Raw genomic sequence first — 19,228 nt, forward strand, 5'->3', positions numbered from 1 at the left:
TCTTGGCTCTGCTGGGAAAAAGGGAGGTAGTAGGTGCACAATAGTCTCTCTGGCTTTTTTCATGATCATGTGACTTCGTTTCTAAATGTTATTTCCTTATTAAGAAAGTCTGATGCTTAAACTTCGTTGTTTGTACGTAAACACAAATCATCGTCCTTTGTTGTGAGCATGTTTTTTTAGCTAGGTTTGAACTCGGCTGTTGGAATTTATAGAGATATGTTAGTAGTTACTGACTGACAATGATGGGGAAGCAACTGAGTAGCCATTTTGTTTTCAGCCACCAGAGATTACAGACTAATTCCCGACGTTTTCATTTAGCTCTTATGATTTTTGGTTTTCTTTTATATGATGGTTTTGTCGAGATTATGTATGTAAGTGTGTTTGTGGAAGATGCAGGATATGCAAATTCCTTCCTGATTATGATAGCTGTGTGATAGTTATCCGCACATTCTTCTGATAATCTGCTTCTGTCCTGTTGGACGGCTTTACTTATGGTGTCCCTTCCCTCGCTATGGTGATGACTGTCAATTCAACTCAGAAAAATTTATTTTCCTTAGGCAATGTGTTGGAGGAAGGAGTTCCTACATCTGTCTTCCTGTGCTAGGATGACCCTTAAAAGGGGAAATTTAAGTTTGTCCTTTTCCCTAGTGACTTTTTCATTGCTGAACGATAGAAATGGCATCGCATCAATCTTACTGTTTCTCTCCTTGTACCATTATTTAGTGTGGTTTTTGTGGACGGGACTCCACTCGCTTCCCTTCCTTTCCTCTTCCTGATTCTGCTAATACTTCAAGCATTAGAATAGAGATATGTGGTTAATCCTAAGAGAACAGTTTGTTTGTTCCTGGTCCTTTGATTGGAGAGATTGATTCAGCCTGAGCTGGAGTCAGTCATTGAAGTTGGATAGCAAACAGTTATCCAGCCATGAAGCCTTCGCTTTTGATATTGCTGCTATTGTGTACACAAGTACAGACAGTGCCTGTCAAATGCATTGATTTTGTTCTTTTCATGAAATGGGAAGCATGAAGTTCATGTTCGCTTGAGGGAGGATAGACGCTGCAACTAGTTTATGGTTAAACTAGCTGTAGATCTACACTTCCTCTGTGCTTCTTGTAGGAGGCATGACTGTTTGCAGGCATCCCTATGTGCTGAGTGTAGGTCATGGCCTCCTGTGCAGTGGCAGGTGTACTTCCTGAAGGGGAAGAAGTGAGCGAAGTGTTTGATGGTGTCGGACTGTGCAACGCCCAAGAAGACGGGAATTCTATAACTGCTGCTCTCTCCTTGAGGGGTGTGACCACTGCTGCCGCCCATGTGCATTCAGCCCTGGATCAATCCCCTATGAATATGTTACAGGGGTTGGAGTCCTAAGAGCTACATCAGTGAGCGTTTCTGGTTTCGCTGGTGGGTGGGGAATCCATAGCGTTTGAAGTACTGCTTCTTGAAAGCTCTTTGCCCTTGACTGTGCAGGCCATTTATGATGAGTTTAACCTAAGGAAGCCTTGGGCTTCCTTAAGTCTTTCAGGTTGGCCCTCCATGACTTTATTGAGGGAGTTGGTAGCTAAGGCTACTGCTCCCCTGGTACCCCGTGGGCAATTGCAAGTGTGTCAAATATCCGCAACAATGCCAGGGGTGAAGGGTATGGTGGTTCCCCTACTTTCAGGGAGCTTAGTGGTTGTCCATACATCGAGTAAGGTAGCTCTCTTCCAGGCAGGTAAAGTTCCGGCGTCGGGAGCCACGGTCCCCGTAGGTGGCTGAAAAGGGAAAAAGACCTATCCCCAGAGTTACCACGAGTAGGGAGGCGCCTGTCTTGCCACTTAGAGCATCCAACATCAACGAATGCCCTGGCCTTGTGGGCAGAGGTGGAAGGTATGTTGAAGAATGAGCTTGAAGTCCTTAAAGAGGAGTCTCCAGGCTTTTAGTGTTAGCTTTTCCTGGTGGAGAAGGGTACTGGAGGCTGGTCATCGACCTCTCTCCCCGGAAGAAGTTCAGGAAGGAGACAGTACAGTCTGTGCTGTATTCCTTCAGAAAGGGAGATGTTATCCTTTCAGTAGACACGAAGGAATCATACTTAAAAGTGCCTATTCTTCAGCCCTCTCTAAAATATCCCTGCTTCTACCTCTGTTATAGTGTACCAGTCAAGAATTTGTGCTTCGGATTGTGTATGGGTCCCCAGCAGTTCATTTGGGTGTCCTTTTTGGTAGTCACTTGGGCCCATTTGCAATAGATATGCTTGCCTAGGTATCTCGATGATTGGTTGTTCCTGAAAAAGTAGTTTCAGGATCGTAATCAGATCCTCACATTTTGCCATGATCTGGAGATTGAAGTAAACTGGGAGAAGTAGAATCTTATACCCAAGTAGAGGATGTAGTACTTGAGCATGCTGATAGACATGGTAGCGGTGAGTGTCTTTTTAACGGATGATCACATCACTAGGTTCAGGGAGGTTTTGCAACCATTCCTGTCCAAGGCAGAAGTACCAGCTCTCTGCAGGGAATGTCTTCTTGTTCACCTATCCTCATTAGAGAAGCTCGTTCCTCATGGGTATCTCCACCAGAGATCCCTTTAATGGTGTCTGAAGGATCACTGGTTAGCCAACAGGGATTCTCAGTCTATCCTGTTCCAGTGGTCCACTGCTGGCTCAACCAGGAGAACCTAAACGAGGGAGTCCCACTCGACTCTCAGCCTCCAGACTTGCGTGCGTGTGTCTGCACACCGGGTTTTAGATGCAAGCAGTATTCTTGGTATTGCAAGAATTCCAAGAAGGTTTTGGCATCACCACCACCATAGTGGCCTTCATCAACAAGCAATGGGAGATGGTCTCCTGTCCTCTTTATGGGCAAGAGGAATATAATAGCAAGACACACAAGGCTGTCAAAGGCTGATTGTAGAAGCAGAATGGTCCCTACATCCTCTGGAAGCGGAAAGGATCAACCTGTTTGCCCCCTGGCTGAACAGGAAGCTCCCCAAGCTTTGTTCCCCCATTCCGGACCCGTAGGTGTTGTTTTTAGATGCCCTCCAATAACAATGGGATCACTTAGACATGACCTCTTTTCTGCCATTCAGCCTGATCTCAACAGTGTGTTGTTTCCACCAGGACTCTGGGTAACCCTAGTGGCTTCAAGATATCCTCCCATTCTGCTTGCTTTTCTGGTTGAGGTCCTGAGAGGACTACCCCTGTGGCATACACTTCTCTGTCAGCCGCACCTGCAGAGGTAGGCTACCACCAAGTCGTTGAGTCCTTGGCTCTTCACGGGTGGAGGCTATCCAGCTTCTCCTTTGAGTGAAAGGCTTTTTGTGAGGCATTGCACATGAGATGTCTGGTTATCTAGAGGTCCTCTGCATCTGTCTACAATGCTAAGTGGGTCATCTTCTGTGATTGGTGTCGTAGAAGGCATTTGTTCCTACGTTGATACAAGTCGATGTTTAATTGGGTTATTTGCGGGTGAAGCCAGTTGTGGCCATTTGCTTGTGGCTGATCATTCACTCGTCTTCTGGCAGCTGAAGCAATAAGATGTCAGTTACTGGATTCCAGTATTTCTTGCTTGTTTAATACGTTTTTCTTTTATGTTTAAAAATGAGTGTGAAAAAAGTGTTTGTTCCGTAACTGGAATACAAGCCACGCTATTTAAAGTGGGTATTACTTTCGGCGTAGCTGAAAGGACGAGCCATTAAAATTTTAACGAGGGTTTACTACCCCACTGCTAGTTATCGAGGGGTAGGGAGGGTAGTTAGCTACCCTCCCCCTCACACACCTGTGTGGTAAGCCCACTTTTACTTTGGCGCGGGTGGTGATCGGACGTGTCTGCTTTCACCCTCGCCTCTTTGACAGCCATTAATGCTTTTTGTCTTTTTCTTACTTTTTCTTATATTTGTGATATATATATATATATATATATATATATATATATATATATATATATATATATATATATATATATATATATATATATATATATATATATATATATATATATATATATATATATATATATATAACATTCTTTATGTTTCTGTATATATTTGTGTATAGAAATGTAGTAAGTTTTCATTTCAGTGTTTGTGCTGTGTGTGTAGTGTACGACAACGTCACCGGCTTAGTGCTAGGCCACCTCGGTTCCGTTGTGGGATATGGCCTCTCCCTCTTGATCCATCAGTTTTTCCTTCGGCTTTTCCGTTAACTCGGCCGCCGTGGGGATCGTCATCGCTGGACTTTCTTCATTCATCTATTATCTTCGCTGTTCCTCCTTTCCTACGGGGAACTTGGATTCTCAGCGAAGGGAATGTGGGAGTTTTTATTGCCTACGGTCTCTCTCTACTCGAGGTCATTCACCCCTTACTACAACTACTACTACGTACTATTACGTAAGCTCCTTTCCCGTTGCGGGTTGGGTTGCTATTCTGTTTATTTGTCTCAATTATTTTTAATGGAATCTAATTGTATTTTTTTGTTAACTTTTCAGCTTCTCTGTGGAGAACACTTCCCTTCAGGGGTCAGTGGTTCTTACTATTTGTGGTCATTCTTAGATGAATTACATAATTAATATTCTGTTATAATTCTGTTTTTGTTACAGTTCTCCGCCCTCCCCCTTCTCCCGTGAATGTCAGTGGGGGAGGAGGGCGCATACTTAATTTTTAATTCTTATTTTTTGCTATTCCCTCGGGGTTACTCTTCGGAGTTCCTCCCTGGGGAATCTCTGTTAAATAATTATTTAATTTTATTTTCCCAGTTTACTATGCAATTTTTCTTCGTCTGACTAAAGAGTGCCAATGAAGCAGAGCTGTCCTGTATGTGCCTGGGGAGTCTGCTGTCGCTGCCATCCCTCAAAGGACGTCGTCATGGGCGTGTTCCCTTTTCCTAGAAGTTCTCCCGTAACAACTGTCAGCTCTTTAGTTCATCTTAGAATGCTAAGGAGGTTCGCCTCCAGGGGTAGGTAACTTCCCTTCCGAAGGAGGTTCCCTTCCCAGGTGTGAGTTTTTTCCCCTGGAGAGGGGGAACTTCTCATACCTTAATAATTCCTGGATGGGTTTTCCTGGTCCTTGGGCAGTTATGCTCGTGGTGCTGAGCGACCGCACTTGTAACCATGCTCAAGGAGCTGAGCGGTTGCGAGGCTGGGCGCACCTGCAGCTATGCTCAAGGGGCTGAGCAGCCGCAGGTTCAGTCTGGTGATCTCTCTCGTTCGCGAGGGAGACCACTCTTAAGGACTCCTCTTCGGAGGATTGCTCCTTATAGGTCAGTTTGCTGATCCAATGGCCCTAAGGGGCGCCATCACCAGTGTCTTCAAGTCTCTTCTACGAAGTGTTCACCTCTCTCGATCACGAGAGAGGCCACTCATAGAGACCCATCTTCGGAGGATTGTTCCTGATTAGACCAGCCATCTCCTAGACTTGCCGTCTCCGTTCCTGGCTGCTTACGCTGTGGGTGCCCATGCACCCTGTTATCCAACGGGCACCAGTCCCTTCGGGACAAAAGGGGCTTTCTCACATTGTGAGTAAGTCCCCTAAGCGCCGGGTATCCCCTGCGCGCCAACGTACTCCTGCTCGCTCGCCTGCTGTTCCTGAGACTGCCATCCAGAGACATCCTATTCCAGGGACTGCGCATCAGCGCACATTGTTGGAGTTTCCTGAGATAGCGCACAGGCACTCACCAGTGCTTCAGCCTGCGAGTGTCTCCTAGTCTCTTCTATGAAGGGCACCTCTCCCGTTCGCGGGAAAGGTCTCTCATAGAGACCCTTCCTTGGAGTATCAAGCAGATCTTCCAGTGTTGAGCCAGCTGACCTACCGATCTACCAGCTCAACCTTGCACTGCAACGAAGGACTTCGGCTCTGGACTCTGAAGCAGTCCTGCCTACGGTCCTCATCGAGGGATGACCGCCCCTTTTTAAGGACACATCCCAGTTCCTGATCGTCCTGTCAGCTGACCCTGCATCCTAGCGCACTAGCGCGTGCTCGCCGATGATCTTCTTACGCGCGCCAGCGCCGATGATCTTCTTACGCGCGCCAGCGCCGATGATTTTCTTACGCGCGCCAGCGCCGATGATCTTCTTACGCGCGCTAGCGGCGATGATCTTCTTACGCGCGCCAGCGCCGACGATCTTCTTTCGCGCGCAATCGCTGACGATCTTCCTACGCGCGTAAGTGCCGACGATCGTCCGCGCGCGGGCACTGATGGTTTCCCGCGCGCGCTCGCCAATCATCTAAGCGCGCGAGCGTCGACGATCTTATTAAGCGCACAAGCGCTGACGATCTTCAAGCGCCGTCGATCTTCAAGCGCCAACGATCTTCTTACACGCGCAAGTGCCAACGATCTTCTTACACGCGCAAGCGCCAACGATCTTCTTACGCGCGCAAGCGCCGACGATCTTACACGCGCAAGCGCCAACGATCTTCTTCGCGCGCGCCAACAAACTCCTACGCGAGGCAGCACGCTCCAACATTCTGGTCCACACTGGCTCTTCATTCTGATTCTGCACATCAATATGATTCCTGCTCACTCTATGAAGTCTCGCGCGCGAGCATGCGAGCATTTTCAGCAGTCTCCCGTGCGCGAGCCCAGGGTATTCCCGTGCGCCCGCATCAGCGCTTCTACAGTCTCTTACGTGCGACCCCCGGGTATTCCCCATCACGCGAGCGCCAGCGCGCTCCCTAGCGCAATCACCAATACCCTCCCCCGCGCGAGGCTGCCGGACGTCGCGGTAAGGGCGCCCTCCCCTCCCCTCCCCTCCCCTCCCCTCCCCTCCCCAAGCACAGAACAGCGCGCTTGCCGGTGGGGGGGAAGGTTCCAGAAAGGCCCAGGGACATGCCTTCCTTATCTTTTTACAGGTGATTTCCCCTCCAGAGGGAGTGTCTGACAGTGCAACCGTCAGCTGGCAGCCTGGTTTGGGACTAATCAGAGCGGTAGCACAGGCTTTTAAGCTGTTCTCTCTGAGTTGAGCCACAAATCCTTGGCTACATCCACTCCCCCGATGAGGAAAAGAGGTGTTTCGGACGAGGTAACTTCTACGAGGTCGTAGCTGTCTCCTCGTAAGTCTTCGAGGCAGGCACTCTCCCCCCTGACTTTTCTCCCTCATCTTGGGACAAAGTTTTCTCGCCCTCAGAAGAGTCACGGGAGGTGAGACGTTCCCCAATCCCACCTGCGCGGTAAAGTCTTCTCGAATAGGGGTGGAGAAGAGCCTGCCTCCGTCTTGATTGGAGTCCTGCATCCCTCCCGGGAGGGAGTCAAAGGACTCCAAGACAGTAACGGGAGTCCCCTAGCACCAAAATCTACAGGCTCAGACATTCTTTCGCTATGAGAACGAACCTGTTTGAGCTTAAGGACGTGAAGCAGGCGGCTGAGAGGTGTAGGAAGTCACTAAGACTCCCTCCTATATGGGGCTTTGACATTCAAGTCCTATAAACCTCCAGCACCTCAGCAACCACGTCCCACCAAAACAACGGCAGCTAAGACAGTGGGGTCTAAGCCCTTTCCGGTCAAGGACAAGAAAGGCAATTAGTCCCTCAGGGGAGGGAAGAATCCTAGAAGGAGCAGCCGAGGCCGCAAACGCTAGGATTGCCAGTTTCCCTGCATGTCCGCCAGTGGCGGGATACCTACAAGGTTGCGCAGATAGGTTGCGGCAACTCAAGGCCGTTTCCTGGACGATTTCTGTAATCAGTCAGGGATATCGCGTCCTGTTCACAACACCTCTACCTCCCCTGAGGACGAATCCGGTGTCATTTAATACCCTTGTCATGGGATCAGCAAGGCGGCAAACTCTGTGGGCAGAGGTCCAGATTAAAGCATACTTTGGTCAGCATGGGGACCGCAGACACAGTCAGTCTTGCAGTATACCGCAAGACTTCTTGTGTATTCTGGACCTGAAGGCCGTGTACTTCCAGATCCCAGTCCATCCGCCTTCAAGAAAGTACTTAGGATTCAGCATAGACTACAAGGAGTACTAGTTCAAGGTGCCGTGTTTCGGTCTCTCCACAGCACCACATGGTTTCACCGGACTGTTCACCCTAATTTCATCATGGGCTCTCAGGATCAGCTTCTGTCTCCTCCATTATCTGGATGACTGCCTGATCCTAGCAGACTCGGAGTCATTCCCTCTTTGACACCAAGACAAACTTCTACGACTTTGCCAAGATCAAAGGATCATGGTAAGTCTCGAGAAGTCCGCTCTGCTGCCCAATCAATGACTGGTTCACCTAGGCATGATTATAGACACCAATCTCCATAACACCTTCCCATCAGACGACAGGATAGCAAGGCTGAAAAGAGTCGCAAGCCCTTTCCTCAGACGAGAAGAGCTTCCAACCCAATCGTGGTTACGTCTCCTCGGTCACCTTTCACCCTTGGGTCGTCTAGTTCTCTACGGTTGCCTCAGGATGAGGTCTCTCCAGGGGCAACTCAGGTCCTGGTGGAATCAAGGCTGCGATTCCCCGGACACCATGATCCCTATGGATCCTGCGGAACGGACGAATCGCCAGTGGTGGATGACAAGCGAGAACCTACGAAGGAAAAGGGATCTTCTCGTTCCTTCCTCCGGTTTGGATGCTGTTTTCGGACACCTCAAAGGAAGGGGGGGGGGGGGTTGGCCACGTTCTGTACCACAGGACCTCAGGCCTGTGGTCAGAATCAGAAAGGTGCCTCCATATAAATCTGCTAGAGATGAAGGCCGTTTTCCTGGCCCTTCAACAGTTCCAACAAGGACCTGGCGAATCACTCTGTGGTGTGATGAGCTACTTCACCACAGTAGTGGCTTACATCAACAAGCAAGGAGGTACCTTTTCAAGCAGCTATCCCATCTCTCAGTAGAGGTACTAAGATAGACTGAAGTCCACTCGATTCCTCTATCGGCTCGCTTCATCCCAGACAAAGGGAATGTACTCACCGACGGTCGAAGCAGAGCTTCTCAGATAATGAGTACCGGGTGGTCCTCGGATCTTCCAGTAGCCAACAATGTCCTGACTTTGTGGGGTTACCCGACTGTGGATCTGTTCGCTACAGTGCTGACCTTCAAGCTCCCGCTGTATTGCCCCCCCAGTCCCAGATCCCAAGGCACTCTGGCAAGATGAATCCCAACAACGGTGGGACAACATCGACGTGTAAGCTTTTCCCTCATTCTGTCTGATGAGGAGGATGCTCAACAAGACCAGAATATTGGTCAATCTCTCGATGACCCTTTTGTGGCTCATCACGCGGAATGGTTTCCGGACCTTCCGCAATTCCTAACGGAACTTCCGAGAGAACTCCCTCTACGGCACAACCTACTCAAACAACCACATGCCAACATCTTTCACAAAGCCGTAGCTTCGCTTCGACTTTAAGCCTGGAGACTATCCAGCATCTCCTCGCTGAGAGGATTGTTGCAACGAGTTACGAACGGGATGTCTGGACACCTGCGTAGATCATCCGCTGGGGTCTACCAGGCAAAGTGGCGAGTTCCTGTGGTTGGAGTCGTAAGGGGTATCTCTCCACTCGATACCACTATTCCAGCAATAGCGGAGTTCTTCGTATATTTGCGGGAAGAATGCGCCTTTCAGTCTCGGCAATGAAAGGCTATCGCTCAGCCTTAAGTCTAGCCTTCAGGCTCAAAGGAGTGGATATTTCTCCCTCGCTGGAACTTTCCCTACTCAGACGAAGATATGATCTTACCTGCCCTCAGTCGGAAGTGAGACCTCCTCCATGGAATATGGTTCGAGTTCTCGGGTCTCTTAAGAGACCTCCCTACGAACCATTTCGCCAGGCTTCAGATCGCCACCTAACCTGGAAGGCGGTGTTCCTACTAGCATTGGCCTCGGCCAACCGAGTCAGTGAACTTCATGGTCTCTCGTCGACATCGCCCATGCAAGGGGATGAGGGGAGGTAACGTTCATATTCATCTCTGAGTTTGTGGCTAAGACACAGAATCCGGGAGTGCCGGATCTTTGATTCGACTCTTTCCGGATTTCGAGTCTTCGTTTTGTAACAGATGACCCAGACCTTCCCCTACTGTGTCCAGTAAGGAGTCCGAGGTTATATCTCAAAGAACGGCTGCATTTGTCCCCATGTGCAAGCTTTGTTTGTGAGCACTGGGAGAACAAAGAGGAGGGTCACCAAGAATACCATCTCTGCATGGATTTGTAGGGTGATCCATCTGTCCCTGAATCCTGACTCTCCTCCTTCATGTCGCCTTAGAGCGCATGATGTCAGGGGCGTAGCTATGCCCCTGGCCTTCAAGAAGAACTTCTCAGCGACGCAGGTTCTATAAGCAGGAGTGTGAAACCGTCAGACGACGACCACAGCCCACTACCTGCAAGACGTGACCCACTGGAGGCTCGATATGTTCTCTATCGGCTCTGTGGTGGCTGCACAACAGCTGGTTTAAACCTCAGGCTCCTTAATGGACAAGTAGCAGAGGGTTGAGGGCATTATTACCCGGTTTTAGTCTGCATGAAAGAAAAGTTATGTCCGGCCCATATTCTTTTCTTCATCCTCCCTTCTCTTGGGGAAAGCAGCATCCTAGGTTCTCTGCACAGCTGACTCAAACCACCGTGAGTAAACCATGTTTCCTTGTTTTTCCTAGTATTAAGTTAATACTGTCACGTCCCCATACCCTGACGAGGTGGTATTGGGAAAGTCATAGCCTAAAGTTTTCCATCTAAAGAACTTCAGATCAACTTCCTTGGACGAGTCACACATAATCCTTCACACACAGCTTATGTAGGCCGCAGCCCTGGCATAGCAAGGTGTGAGCGAGGTGCAGGGACTCTTTATTGTTGAGTGCTGACACACTCGGATAATGAATCCCCGGGCAAAGCCAAAAGCCAGTATGGCTGGGACTTATTCCACCCTTCCTAAGGATTAAGTCACCCAGTGTAAATAGCGGGGTTTGTATTTCGGTTACGGAACAAATGACAAATTCGGAGATAATTTGTATTTTTCCTAACCATACAAACCTTAGCTATTTACACATATTTGCCCGCCAGCCCTGTCCCCCGTGAAGCCCTACCTCTAAGCGAAGTGAATCAGTTCACAGGTGTGTGAGGGGGGAGGGGTAGCTAGCTACCCCTCCCATACCCCCTTGCTAACTAGCGAGGGGATAGTTAACCCTCGTTAAAAATCTAATGGCTCGCCATTTCAGCTACGCTGAAATTAATACCCTATGTAAATAGCTAAGGTTTGTATGGTTAGGAAAAATACAAATTATCTTCGAATTTGTCATATTATTAGGAAAAATACAAATTACTTGGAAATTTTTTCATATTTATCATGTCCCCGTTCTACAAACAAGTTGGAGTCGGGCAATGTATAGATTATGAATGGGCTCACCCCTACTGCATACTTATCTATTCACCTCCCATTGACATCTTTTACTCCTTCCAGCACTGATTGCCCAGGCTGTCATCCTACGAGGAAAACGAGGTGTCAGGCTGTCTCTGGAGCAGCTCCTATGAAGCACATGAGGTCATCCTGGGACAGTAGCCAGCCAGTTGGTTTGAGGTTCTCAACCCACCTTAAGGTGAGTCTCCTATGTGAAGAACTGAAGGTTTGTATGTTGCACTGGAACAAGTGACAATGGTTCCGTGACTGGAATACAAACCAACGCTATTTATGGTGGATTTTTGGGCTCAAGCCATGTCGTCCTGATGGAAGGTTCCTAATAGCAGCTTCCAAAGGGACATATGTACTACAGTGATATTCCCAGAGAATTTACGTTTAGGTCTCCGGAATTCTAACTCCTGGCGCGAATATCCTTGAAATTTCTCTCAAGGATATCGCATAACATCAGGGATGTATATCTTTATATGACACATGCGATCTTCACCCTGAATAGCGTTTTCGCTTTGAGGGGGAAGAGTAGCAATTTTGGAAGGGGAGCTGTTATCAAGGTTACTCTACTTCCCATACTACTATTGAGTATCGAGATGGCGGACATTCCTAATTCTGTAGCGAATTTGCACGGTGGTGTTTCCTGTTGATCTAACTTTTTCGATCGATTCTGCAAGGATTATTATGCAATCTCCAGCTTCTTTCGCCTCTGGAAAGTTGAGTTGATTCTTTACAATGTGTATATTTTAGCTCCTGTTTCACATTGAAATTAGAGTAATTTATTGTGATTAGGAGCTAGGCCTGTTACCAGAGGCGCCATGGGCGCTGTCGTTCGTTAGGCATGTGTTATTTAGTTAGTAGAACGGCATTCCCGGTTGAAATAGCATTAATTAAATAATTATGAAAGTTATTTAGGTGCACTGCCCCCTGTGGCCGCGGGGGCATAAATCAATTAGAATAGCGCCAACGTTATCCCTGCGTGTCGTAAGAGGCGACTAAAAGGGACGGGACGAGGGGGCTGGGAACTCCCTCTCCTGTATAAAAAATCCTGTGAGACAGCAACAAAGAGATGGAGCTGGGGGGAGAGTGACTGCTCCCCGCACTCTAGTTTTGGGGTGTTTGAATGTGCGTGGATGTAGTACGATAGAGAGTAAAAGATGTGAGATTGGAAGTATGTTTAGAAGTAGAAGGATGGATGTATTGGCCTTGTGTGAGACAAAGATGAAAGGAAAAAGGGTGAAGTGATGTTTGGTGAAATGTCTGGTAGAGTGTCTGGGATTGAAAGGGGAAGAGCGAGAGAGGGTGTGGCTTTATTGCTGAGTGAATGGATGACAGGTAAAGTAGTGGAATGGAAGGAGATATCATCTAGGTTAATGTGGGTAAGGGTTAGGTTGGGTAGGGAATGTTGGGCGTTTGTCAGTGCGTATGGGCCAGGTAGTGAGAAAAGTGAAGAAGAGCGGAATGAGTTCTGGAATGAATTAACTAGCTATGTAGAAGGACTGGGTAGAAGGAATTATGTAGTTGTTATGGGTGACTTAAATGCTAGACTGGGCGCTGGAGAGGTAGAAGGTGTCATTGGGAAGTAGGGCGTACCAGGTGAAAATGAGAGTGGTGAGAGACTGGTAGATATGATTGTTGAACAAGAGATGGTAGTAAGTGCTAGCTTTTTTAAAAAGAAAGAAAAAAATAAGTATACATGGGTAAGAGTGGCAAATGGAAGAGTAGTAGAAAGGGCATTAATGGATTATGTGTTGATAACTAAAAGAATTTTTGGAAGATTGAAAGACGTGCACGTGTTTAGGGGTATGGCTAACGGTATGTCTGATCATTTTTTGGTGGAAGGAAAATTGGTTGTAGCAAAAGAGTGGGGGAATAGAGTAGGTGGATGTAAAAGGGAGCTAGTGAGGGTTGAAGAGCTAATAAAACCGGGGGTAAAAAGTAAATATCAGGAAAGGTTGAAAATGGCATATGACGAGGTGAGAGTAAGAGAAACTGGTAATTTAGAGGAGGAGTGGAAGTTAGCAAAAGAAAATTTTGTTGGGATTGCAAGTGATGTATGTGGCAAGAAGGTTGTTGGAGGCAGCATGAGGAAGGGCAGTGAATGGTGGAATGAAGGAGTGAAGGTAAAAGTGGAAGAGAAAAAGAGGGCTTTTGAAGAATGGCTGCAGAGTAATAGTATAGAGAAGTATGAAAAATATAAAGAGAAAAATGCGGAAGTAAAGCGCAAGGTACGTGAGGCAAAGAGGGCAGCTGACCTGAGGTGGGGTCAGGGACTGGGTCAGTCATATGAAGAGAATAAGAAGTTTTGGAAAGAAGTGAAGAGAGTAAGGAAGGCCGGTGCAAGAATTGAAGAGACAGTGAAAGATGGAAATGGAAGGTTGTTAAAAGGAGAGGAGGCAAGGAAAAGGTGGGCGGAATATTTTGAAAGTTTGCTGAATGTTAAGGATGATAGGGAGGCAGATATAACTGCTGTTCCAGGTGTTGAGGTGCCAGTGATGGGAGATGAGAATGAGAGAGAGATTACATTAGAGGAAGTGAGGAGAGCACTAGATGAAACGAGAGTAGGAAAAGCATCTGGTATGGATGGTGTGAAAGCTGAGATGTTGAAGGAAGGGGGGGTGACTGTACTTGAATGGTTGGTGAGATTGTTTAATGTGTGTTTTGTGTTGCCATTGGTACCAGTAGATTGGGTCTGTGCATGTATTGTACCACTATATAAGGGTAAGGGAGATGTGCATGAGTGTTGTAATTCAAGAGGTATTAGTTTGTTGAGTGTAGTTGGAAAAGTGTATGGTAGAGTACTGATTAATAGGATTAAGGATAAAACAGAGAATGCAATCTTGGAAGTACAGGGTGGTTTTAGAAGAGGTAGGGGTTGTATGAATCAGATTTTTACAGTTAGGCAGATATGCGAGAAATATTTAGCAAAAGGTAAGGAGGTGTATGTTGCGTTTATGGATCTGGAGAAAGCATATGATAGAGTTGATAGGGAAGCAATGTGGAATGTGATGAGGTTATATGGAGTTGGTGGAAGGTTGTTGCAAGCAGTGAAAAGTTTCTACAAAGGTAGTAAAGCATGTGTTAGAATAGGAAATGAAGTAAGCGATTGGTTTCCGGTGAGAGTGGGGCTGAGACAGGGATGTGTGATGTCGCCATGGTTGTTTAACTTGTATGTTGATGGAGTGGTGAGAGAGGTGAATGCTCGAGTGCTTGGACGAGGATTAAAACTGGTAAGCAAGAATGATCATGAATGGGAGGTAAATCAGTTGTTGTTTGCGGATGATACTGTACTGGTAGCAGACACAAGAGAAGCTTGACCGACTAGTGACAGAATTTGGAAGGGTGTGTGAGAGAAGGAAGTTGAGAGTTAATGTGGGTAAGAGTAAGGTTATGAGATGTACGAGAAGGGAAGGTGGTGCAAGGTTGAATGTCATGTTGAATGGAGAGTTACTTGAGGAGGTGGATCAGTTTAAGTACTTGGGGTCTGTTTTTGCAGCAAATGGTGGAGTGGAAGCAGATGTACGTCAGAGAGTGAATGAAGGTTGCAAAGTGTTGGGGGCAGTTAAGGGAGTAGTAAAAAATAGAGGGTTGGGCATGAATGTAAAGAGAGTTCTATATGAGAAAGTGATTGTACCAACTGTGATGTATGGATCGGAGTTGTGGGGAATGAAAGTGATGGAGAGACAGAAATTGAATGTGTTTGAGATGAAGTGTCTGAGGAGTATGGCTGGTGTATCTCGAGTAGATAGGGTTAGGAACGAAGTGGTGAGGGTGAGAACGGGTGTAAGAAATGAGTTAGCGGCTAGAGTGGATATGAATGTGTTGACGTGGTTTGGCCAAGTTGAGAGAATGGAAAATGGCTGTCTGCTAAAGAAGGTGATGAATGCAAGAGTTGATGGGAGAAGTACAAGAGGAAGGCCAAGGTTTGGGTGGATGGATGGTGTGAAGAAAGCTCTGGGTGATAGGAGGATAGATGTGAGAGAGGCAAAAGAGCGTGCGAGAAATAGGAATGAATGGCGAGCGATTGTGACGCAGTTCCGGTAGGCCCTGCTGCTTCCTCCGGTGCCTTAGATGACCGCGGAGGTAGCAGCAGTAGGGGACTCAGCAGTATGAAGCTTCATCTGTGGTGGAAATGTGGGAGGTTGGGCTGTGGCACCCTAGCAGTACCAGCTGAACTCGGCTGAGTCCCTGGTTAGGCTGGAGGAACGTAGAGAGTAGAGGTCCCCTTTTTTGTTTTGTTTTTTGTTGTTGTCGGCTACCCCCCAAAGTTGGGGGAAGTGCCTTTGGTATATGGATGGGACTACCACTCTCCGGTTCTGCAGCGCTCTCCTGTGCATTGGTGCTCTCTAACTTGCCAATACTCTCCTGAGCGCCTGCTTTCTCCAGCTTGGTAGCACACTCCTGCTCACTTGCCAGCTTTGATCTAGCACTCTTTTGCTCGCGGGTGCTCTCCAGCGCACCAGTACTCTCGTGCACCAGCACTCTCCAGCGTGCCAGCGATTCAGCTCTCTCCAGCACGATAGCACTCACCAGCACGTCAGGGCTCTGTTGTTTGCTAGTTGTCTCCTGTGCGTCAACGATCTCCAGCTTGCCTGTGCTCTCCTGCTTCCCAGCGCTCTCCAGCTCGCCAGCACTGTCCTGCACGTCAACGCTTTCCAGCTCGCCAGAACTGTCTTGCACGCCAGGACTCTCCAGCGCGTCAGCACTTTCCAACGTGTCAGTACTCCTCAGTGGGTCCACTTTCTCCTGCGCATCAGCGTTTGCCAGCTCGCCAGCATGCCAGCGCTTGCCAGTACGACAGCACTCGCCAGAACATCAGTGCTCTCCAGCTCGCCAGCACTCTCCTACACGCCAACGCTCTCCAGTTCTCCAGTGTTCTTCAGCACGCCAGCTCTCTCCAGCTCAGCAGCACTCTCCTGCATGCCAGCGCTCTCCAGCCCGTCAGTGCTCCCCAGTGTGTCCACACTCTCCAGCATATCATTGTTGCAGGGGTTTTCAGACTGTGGCCAGATATAGCACGCAGACCGCCTAGAGTCCGAATGCCGACCACACTCCAACGTTCACTACACAAAAAGGTAAAACAGTGGAATAATCATAAATCTGGGTAAAAGGTAAACAATCTAGGATGAACTGGGCACTGGGCACCACCCCTTGATTTTATACTGGGCAAAGGGACCCAGCTCGAACATTACTTCCCTCTTATCTTCCCTATGAATAGCTAAAGGTGTGTATCGTTAGGAAAAATAAGAATTCTCTCCGATTTTGTCATGTCATTATTACTTGAAATTAAGAAACACCTACTAGAATAAAAAAAAAAAAACACTGGGTTCTTCTTTATTTAAAATACATTACCTAGCACATCCAAGAGAGGGATGGTAAACTCTAGAAAAGAGGAGAAATTCTAAGGTTGTAGCTGGGTCCCCTTGCCCAGTATAAAATCAAGGGGTGATGCCCAGTGCCCAGTTCTCTGGGCATGTTTTTGTTCAGTGGAAAGGTGGATTGTGGTCGGCATTTGGACACTAGGCAGTCTGCGTGTTATGTCTGTCCGTAGTCTGCAAACTGCTACAGCTGCTGCACGGGGCCTATCCTTGGCAATCTCTGTGATTCATTGAGGGTATTGCATCCCTTTCACTCAATCTCTCCCTCTATTGACTCAGAATCCAGTTCCATTGAGCTCCAATGTGAAGGGATCTGTAAAGGAGCTGTCAAAATCCAGGCTATGTCGGAGAAGGGCGCTCTCCAGGAGGTCGTCGATGTGTCCATATGATTCTTCAGTCGACTCCTTCTTGTGAAAAAGGCGTCTGGAGGGTGGGGGTCTGTCATTGACCTCTCGGCTCTGAACTCGTTTGTTCTACAAACTCCGGTCAGCATAAAGACAGTCAGACAAGTGGTAAGACTTCAAGACTTCTCGTGCACACTGGATCTCAAGGGCGCATGCTTTCAGATCCCAGTCCATCCAACTTCATGGAAATATCTAAGGATCTTACACGACAACAGGTAATACCAGTTCAAGGAGCTGTGCTTTGGTCTTTCAACAGCCCCTCAGATCTTCATGTTAACCTGGGCCCACAGGATTGGCATCTGCCTCCTAAGATACCTGGACGACTAGCTGATACTAGCAGACTTGATAGCAACTGTTCAACACTGAGATAGACTCCTTGTCTTTTGCCAAGATCTGGAGATCGTGGTAAATCTTGAGAAGTCATCCCTGCTTCCCTTTCAAAGATTGGTTTACCTGGAAATGATCATCGGCACCAGTTTGCAGAAAGTCTTCCCATCAGACTACAAAATCCAGAGGCTGAGGAAAGTGGTAGGCCCATTCCTAGGTCCCCTGTCATCCCTGGTCTATCTAGTTGTGAACATCCGCCTCTGGATTCGATCTCTTCAGTGCAGCAAATCCAGGTGGGTTTAAGACGAGGACTTCCTGGATATGCTGGTCCCCGTGGTACCCGAGCAGCTGAAGGACTTGAGGTGGTGGGTAGCAGACGAGAATCTCCGCCAAGGGGTTGACGTTCTCGTTCTTTCCCCAGAGTTGATGCTCTTTTCAGATGCGTCAAAAGGAGGTGGTGTCCCACATACTACACCACTTGGCCTCTGGGCTCTGGTTAGTCAAAAAGGTACCAGCATATAAATCTCGTAGATATGAGGGCAACCTTTCTAGGCATACAGCAGTTCCATCATTTACTGGTGGGTCATTCTGTGGTGTTGATGACTGACAACATGACGGTCGTGGCTTAGGTGAACAAGCAAGGCAGTACCTTTAGGCAGCACCTTTGCCATCTAGGAGTGGAGATGCTAATGTGGAGGATTTATTTTTGCTTTATTTTATTTTTGTTTTTGCCAAATCCTGAGAGAGAGAGAGAGAGAGAGAGAGAGAGAGAGAGAGAGAGAGAGAGAGAGAGAGAGAGATTGTGTTAGCGAGCGAAAGTAGTTAGTGTAACGATCGTTTGTGGTGAGGAAGACTGTTGGTACAAATGAGATTGTTTGTTTACATTTTTTAGTTAGGTTACGACAGTGGTGAATGTTTCGGAGCGAATGCTTTTTTTATTTGACTGCAGCATAAGGCAGTTGTGTGAGTGCTGGATAACTATTTATATATTTTCGACCAGCGTGGAAGTGTTTTTTTTTGATTTTCAAAGTAAGTACAGTTTTGTTTATCTTTGCTTGTCGTGATTGTGAATGATAGGAACAATTTATTATTTATCTTTGATTATAGTGCGATAGTTCAGTTAGCTAGAAGTGTTCGTAAGTGTTTTTCTTTCTTTATTTTTGGCAGGCCGTGATTCCTCCTTTGGAGAGACCCAAGTTTTTTGAAAGTGGATGTATTGTTGATGACTTGGCCTGTATTACGATTTTGTTTGGACTGCTCATTTGATTGATCAACTGTTGACGACCTGGCCTGTTTATTACAATTAAGAGTTAGGATGATGATGTTGATGATGATGATGATATCGACGACGATGACACCCATGACCCCGAGGAGTTAAGGCTGTTAAGGATATTTAAGACAGTCTTCTGGTTATATATAGTGGTGTTGTGCCATAAAAGACAGTTGGCTTGTGTGTATGGACAGTGTTGGTGTCCCATAATAATTTATACAAGATAATTCATATATATATTTATTTTTGGTGTTGGTGTGCGGTGTAATTTAAGTTTGTTAGGTTATTTTTTTGCGTTATTTGAATGGTATTTATAGTATATTTAGTGTAAGTTTTTGATGCTGGTGATTTTGGTTGGAGTTATTATAGTTTGTAAGAAATATATAGTTTTAAGGTTATGTTTTGTTTTTTGTGTCCTTTTGTCTAAGAGTCCAGTTTTAGATAACGTAAGGGGAAAGTATGTGTTGTGGGACCATTGTCAGTAGGTGTGATTCAGGGTGTGGGGCTTGTTTTTTAACATCCCGCCACATTATTTTGGCGCCCGAACAGGGACTGCTGA

At 47.2% G+C, this 19,228-nt stretch overlaps 1 long non-coding RNA gene across 1 annotated transcript in view; it reads left to right on the forward strand.

Moving 5' to 3' along the window:
- Window positions 1-11,342: 11,342 nt before the first annotated feature.
- LOC137633919 (uncharacterized) overlaps window positions 11,343-19,228 on the forward strand; it is a 56,817-nt gene continuing 48,931 nt past the window's right edge. The window contains exon 1 of the long non-coding RNA XR_011042348.1: window positions 11,343-11,480. This is a non-coding gene — a long non-coding RNA (uncharacterized lncRNA). The remainder of the gene's footprint in view (window positions 11,481-19,228) is intronic.

Source organism: Palaemon carinicauda, chromosome 43 (assembly GCF_036898095.1).
Source record: "Palaemon carinicauda isolate YSFRI2023 chromosome 43, ASM3689809v2, whole genome shotgun sequence".
Lineage (NCBI taxonomy): Eukaryota > Metazoa > Arthropoda > Malacostraca > Decapoda > Palaemonidae > Palaemon > Palaemon carinicauda.